Below are 5960 nucleotides of genomic sequence, written 5' to 3'. Positions count from 1 at the left end.
AGTGATTGCAGCTCCTTCTATGTATAAGTCTTTTCTAGGCCTGAAGTTCCCATTCAGAATTCTCGGAGAAGAGCATACCATTTCTAAATAAAAAAAAGAAAAACAAGATGCTTGCGTGAAGAATATCTATGTAACTATTTCTGTTGTATTAGTTCTTCTCTTCACAGTGGATGGATAGCAACTGCATAATAATACCAAAAAGAGACTTCTTAGGCCAAAAAAAAAGTTACAACTCTTTTCCATCCAGGTTAAAATTGGCATTAAGTATTTCTGAACTCCTCTCAAACTGGGCTGAGAAAGTTAGAATGGGGATTTTCTTCCTTCGGAGCATTTCCTTTCTAGCACAGCCTCACAGAATGGTTAAGGTTGGAAGGCACCTCTAGAGGTCATCTAGTCCAGCCCCCCTGCTCAAGAAGGGACACTTAGAGCGTGGGGTACAGGGTGCCATCCAGATGGCTTTGGAAGATCTCCGGACAAGGAGCCTCCACACCCTCTCTGGGCAGCCTGTTCCAGGGCTCTGTCACCCTCACAGTAAAGAAGCTCTTCCTCGCATGGAGATGGAACTTTTAATTTATTTCCATTACCCCTTGTCCTGTTACTGGCCACCATCGAGAAGAGTTTGGCCTCAAGAGTTTGGAACCTAGTATGGAAAGCTTGGACTGATTTTTTTCTTAGACCAGTGTCTTGCTCTCTTTTCAAAAAGAGCCTGATTTATATCTAACGTCAAAAAAAATGCATCAGCCTATGTAGACATAATCATCTGGGTTCCCTTGAAGCTCTGTGATCTAGTTTTCACTTCTTCCACTGAAGTCAAACAGGGAAGAAAGAGAAGGAAAAAAAAAAGTTTTATTTCAGGCATAAACCAGATACATTAAGTCTAAAAGAGGAACAGAAATTTCAGCTAAGCTTAAGTGTTGTCTTGGTAATCCCCAAAAATGATGTGAAACTAGGAATTTGATTTCACATAAGCACACTGAATTAGTGAGTTTGCACAGGGTATGACCTTCCTTACACACATATGGCAAAGGCAGGAGGAGGCACGAACCTGAAATCTTTCTTTGAAAAGATGTTTGTAGCTATCCACGGTTTTCCATTAGAAAGAACAAACCTACATGGAGATAGTTACCTGTTCTGGCCAAGACACTTCTTTATTGTTGTTGATCATAAGAATGCTTTTCATTTTGTAACTAACAGAAATTGTTAAGTAGCTTTCCAGTAATAAAGCCTTTGTAAGACATATTTGAAGACATATTTGTAAGACATATTGGCCTTATGAAGCCAGGGGGCCTGCATTCAACTCATTAACTTCAGATATCTGCATCTCACCTAAGTGTGAAAGATTCCTTTCATAATCACTGGAAAGAAATTAGTTTTGCAAAAGATACTTTTCTCTTCAAATACAGCTATCTAAAACTGATAGATGAAATGAAGTTCAGAAATGTCAAATTTCCTTCATTGATATAACAAGTGAAATAGTAGAGAGATATCCTCCCACATTACGCACCTCTAATTTTGGTGACTTATTAAAAAAATTACATTTATTGCTGACTAGGCATGGGGAGGAAATTACTTATCAATTGATAAAACAGTTTCTGATAATACAGGCAGATGCAGTTTATGCACATAACCGACTTCTGCATAAAGAAGAAACCATCTGAGAAGTTAAAATTATTCCAATATAGTGTGCATTTACCAGAAACACACGAAGGAAAATCCATGTGCCCATCAACACACTTCACGGTTGAACTGTTGGTGAGCTGGTATCCCGTCATGCACATAAATTCCATCTTCTGCCCACTTGGAATCAAAAGCGAGCGTATTCGGCCATTGGAGAGAAGTAGCTTTTTGGCTTCCAGCTGCTGTTTTCTAATGATACATGGAGCTACAAGAGATGGAAAATGATGTGGCATGAATCTTTGGTGGCTTATTAATTATGACCAATTAATTGATGGGAGTAAGCAGTGGGAGGAAATATGTATATCCACTACCCAAGATTAAAAATGAACTATATAGGCATTTTAAGGAGGAAAAGGCAACAAGACAGCAAAGCAGCTGAGCACACAGTGCTACTCCCCTATATGAGGGGCAGTTGGCAGCCTAAGCAGAAAAGCAGGTCTTGGGACACTACTCACTGCATTACAGACATAGCAACTAATCACAAAATGTCAAGCTAATTTGGAAAGTTGTACTTTAAGAATGATTAGAATTGCCTACTCTTAAGAAGTCAGCCAGCAATAAAAGCGGTCCTTACCCAAACACTGTGGCGGTGCAGGTGTCCAGACATTTTCATGGCATGTTACCCGTTCTGAACCTGATAATGTGTACGCAGGGTCACACATGTACTGCACGCTGTCATTTTCCTCATATTCTGGTTTATATCCACCAACAACTTCACCAAAGTCAATGGCAGGTGGGTCTTCACACGCTGCTCTGGCAGAAGCTGTGCACAGATCCCCGGCATTTAACTGTACTCAGGTACTTACCTTGTATCCTGGTTTATCCCCACTACCAGTTTCTTCAAAATCAACAACACGTGGTTGCTTGAATGCTGCTCCTGCACAAATTCTTGCTATTTGATAGGCACAGAACAGAATGCTGAGAACTGCAGACAATGGCACATACAAGATTTTTTTATAATATACAGATGACTCATATCCCTACATATATATGGCAAAGAAAGAAACTCACAAGGAAAAAAGAAAGCAAATATTCTCAAATACATTGAACTTAGTTATGTTTCCTTTTATGAACTTCTGTAAGGAATTCCATTACAAGTGATAGAGCTTGGCTAAATTTTTTGCAATCCATTTCTCTCAAAGTTCTCTTGCCACGTCAGTTAAGAGTACGGTTTTCCATTTAGCAAATTACCTTTAGGTGTAGTACAGCACATCCACAGCAGAAACAACATCATGAGGCTCAGCGGCGTCATTTCTGAGCTTGAGACATAAAACAGGTCCTCTAAAATAAAATCTGTGTTCTCTGTACTCCAAATTGCATTTACTTGCATTTACGGCAAAAGCCCTTCAGCCTCCCCCTGCCCAAAAAACCCCAAAGCCCTTCCAAAGGTTGTGTTCTCAAAGTTCAGCAATTTCTGCCCCAAATTTTCCTGCCAAGCAGTAGTCTCTATGTCAAGATGAATTACACAATTGTTATGAAAATGCTTCACTTTTTTCTCCCTGAACATTTTGCAGATTGAACTTGCTACAGGAGCACTAATAAGCCTCTAAACAGAAATCCATGGTGCATTTGCAAACCACGATGTGGTGCATTTTGCTTTTTCAAGTGCTACACTAAAAATCTTGTTATGGGGAAAATAAAGGTCCTTACTTGTGAATCTGTCTCATGTAGCCCCTTCCCCTGGGACCATGCTCCTCTGGCTGAAGTGCCAGTGTCTCTCGAGCAGGGGAGTGTCCCAGTGAGCCCTGGTGGCCCAAGGGCTCCGTCAGGAGGAGCTGGGCGCTGTGGCAGGCGGTCCTGCCTCCTGGGGCCTGCCAGTTGGCACTTCTCTGCACCTTCTTAACCAAGTCCACTTAATATTTTTCTTTGCTAGATCCCACTTATTCAGTTTCTCTGTTCTCTTTTTTTGCCTCTAAGATTAGTAGTACTTGGACAAGACAAATTGCACTCCTGCTGTGGCCACTGTGTTAACATTGTGATTTCCTTTTATAGTCTGGGACTTCTGCTGTCATCCTTACATCTATCTTTTGTCACTCCACATTTTATTTTGGAGACATAGAATGTTCAATAAATCCTTGGTGCCAGCATAAATTAAAGCTAAACTAAAACAATTTAGGCCACAAAATTTTGGCAGTATTTGTAAGTCAGTCACTGAAAAACATTAGCTTATCTTTTCTAAAATAACATTGTTGATCGGGCAGCGGTTTTGAAGTGGTCAGCTCCAAAACAGTTGCGTAACTTGTGTTACTCATGAACCTTAGACTTCTTTGTTTCTTTGTTTGCAAAGAAAGAAAAACAAAGCCTTCTTCCTCTTCAAAATCATGTTCCTTATTTTTTCCTGGCACAGTACAGAAGTTGTTTAAAAGTTCTCCACTCCACACAAAGGAGAAAGGGGCTATACACAGTGTGCGCACTTGCTTTTGCTCAGCTTTAATGCAGGAGGCTGCTCAGCCAGACCAGCCTTCTGTACCAGCGGCATGGGCTGATGTGTTGCTGAAAGCCATGCTCAGATAAGAGAGTTCAACATCCTCTGCCCCCTCTGACGAGGTTAATCCAATATGAGCTGGGAAACGAAGAAATGACAGACGAACTTTGTCACATAATTCCTGTCAGCTTCACGATTTGGTAGCACAGTTGGGGTGGGCAACCAGAGGTTGATGGAGATCCTGGTGAAAATTTATTGGCCTCTCTGTGAAGTGAAATTAAGAGCAAGTCAAAGAGAGGCACTTGGATCTACATGGTTAATGAAGCCACTAGCTGCTAATACTGACAATCTTATTTAGATTAAAAATGATACCTTCTTTGGGCAGGGGAAGGAGAGCTCCATACATGAAATTTCAACACTGTGTACAACAGTGCAGCCCACAGCGTGCAGGGGCTAGGCCAGCAGTCAGCACCTCACACACCAGCAGTGACTGGCCTGTTCCCCTGGGTCCATGGGGCCAGAGGAGAAGGAGCCTTGACTTGCTTGTGTGTGTGCCCAGGTGTTTGTCTGCAGTCATAACTAATGGCATCCAGTTCCCACAGGCATTCACAAGTGCCTAAATGGTTGAACTAGCACTGCGGTTCCTACAGTACTATAGATGTATCAAATTTAGTACTCTTTCAAGTAAAATTGGGTTTGATCTTTACAAGTATATTTTCACTCCATGAGCAGAACAGCAGACACTGAAAACCTACAGGGCAATTTATCAATAGGAGTAAGTAAAGAAGACTTGTGACCACAAGGTGCATAAGAGAGAGTCAGATACCAGCAGAAACATGAGAGATTCATAAGGGACTATACAGGGTAGGTTTAATAAAGGATTTACAGGGCAGAGTGCATAGGGAGCCCCAGGAACTGTGAGGAGGGGTCATGGGTTGGAGGTGCTGGAGGCACAAGCTGGACGCAGAGGCAGGGCTCCACTTGTGGAGGCACCTCAACGCTGCTAGAACTGCCTCTTTACCTCAGCTCCACCAGGCTGGAGTAGCCACTGCCCTGGTGGACATGGTGGGTAAGCTGAACATGACCGCCTGCTGCTTGGTTCGTGTAGTTGTGCGTGCTGGGCCTGCTACCACATGCTCTGCCGCCAGTCGTGGCTCCTTGCCAGCTCTTCCGCAGGGGTCTTCACTACAAGACTAAATGTGTCTGATCAGCTCGACTGGTGGCGTTTGCTGACTTGCACATTACCTACCTGGCATAGAGAGAGAAAGAATATTCAAAATGTCTGTCATGCGGCAGAACCTCTCTCATCTACTGGAGTCTATTGAGGACGTGCTGACTCTGTCTCAATTAGCATCCTCTACACGTTCATGATGACCCGTTGTGTCTAAAGTGTTTTATGTAGCTTTTGAGTCCAAAACAAAATTCTCAACAGATGCTCACCACCACTGCTGGCTGCAATCAAATACACTGCCCTTTTATGTTATTTAGAGATCCATTCTGGCATCTAGACACTCTTCACATTCTAGGGAAAGAATTTTATCTTACCTCCTTCATGGATACAGGGATAATTAAGAAGTAAAAATTCAGCTACTGAGACAAATTTCTACATATTTTAGGTTCAGAACAAACAGTTTCTGGGTATATAGCAAGTTTAGATAGCAGCTATGAAGGTTACATTGCTCAATCCACTGCAACTTACCGGATGAAATTTTATCTCCTATCATGTTGTTTATCTAAGTTCTTACACAGTGAACTGAAGACAGTCACAAGTTTACATTATAAATATCATTGTTCTTACCATGATCTATAAATAAATTTCTGTGCTGAGTTCAGATCTACTTGTCACACGTAAGAAATT

General features: G+C 41.8%; 1 long non-coding RNA gene across 1 annotated transcript; it reads right to left on the bottom strand.

Annotated features, from left to right (window-relative positions):
• Positions 1-1693: 1693 nt before the first annotated feature.
• Positions 1694-2436, bottom strand: LOC148594716 (uncharacterized). The gene is made up of 2 exons (XR_015913338.1): positions 2252-2436; positions 1694-1882 (listed from the first exon to the last, which is right to left on the bottom strand). It is a non-coding gene; the product is annotated as an uncharacterized LOC148594716 (long non-coding RNA).
• Between the last annotated feature and the right edge of the window lie 3524 nt (positions 2437-5960).

The sequence above is a fragment of the Tinamus guttatus genome, unplaced genomic scaffold (genome assembly GCF_059628265.1).
Source record: "Tinamus guttatus ecotype Peru unplaced genomic scaffold, ASM5962826v1 Tinamus_guttatus_pri_ptg000211l, whole genome shotgun sequence".
Lineage (NCBI taxonomy): Eukaryota > Metazoa > Chordata > Aves > Tinamiformes > Tinamidae > Tinamus > Tinamus guttatus.
This window is presented reverse-complemented; position numbering and strand designations above follow the sequence as displayed.